Genomic DNA, 280 nt, shown 5'->3' with positions numbered 1-280 from the left:
TGATCTTCTCTTTTCTATTCTAACGTTCGCTCCGGAATCCAGTCTCTCAAAATCCTCTATAGGGTGATTTGGTCTAGGGGGTCTTACCCTTACAGAAGAGATGATGACAGACTCCAGAAGCGTCCGGGCGAACGAGTGTAGTAACTATGTGAATGCGTCCCTCGCATGCATCGGGTGGGGGGGTTTCTCCGAATTCGGTCCCTCACATCGAGAATAGTATCGTCAGGTTCACCACAATGCTGACAGAGCCCATCCTCTCCCACGAGAGTGAGTATCCGCT

The 280-nt window shown here is 50.7% G+C and overlaps 1 protein-coding gene across 1 annotated transcript in view; it reads right to left on the bottom strand.

Moving 5' to 3' along the window:
- LOC103514145 overlaps positions 1 to 280 on the bottom strand; it is a 6526-nt gene that overhangs the window by 5823 nt on the left and 423 nt on the right. The gene's annotated exons all lie outside the window — the stretch shown is intronic.

This window comes from Diaphorina citri, unplaced genomic scaffold (genome assembly GCF_000475195.1).
Source record: "Diaphorina citri unplaced genomic scaffold, Diaci psyllid genome assembly version 1.1 scaffold1090, whole genome shotgun sequence".
Taxonomy (NCBI): Eukaryota; Metazoa; Arthropoda; class Insecta; order Hemiptera; family Psyllidae; genus Diaphorina; species Diaphorina citri.
The sequence above is the reverse complement of the archived record's forward strand: the minus strand, read 5'-3'. Positions and strand labels throughout refer to the sequence as shown.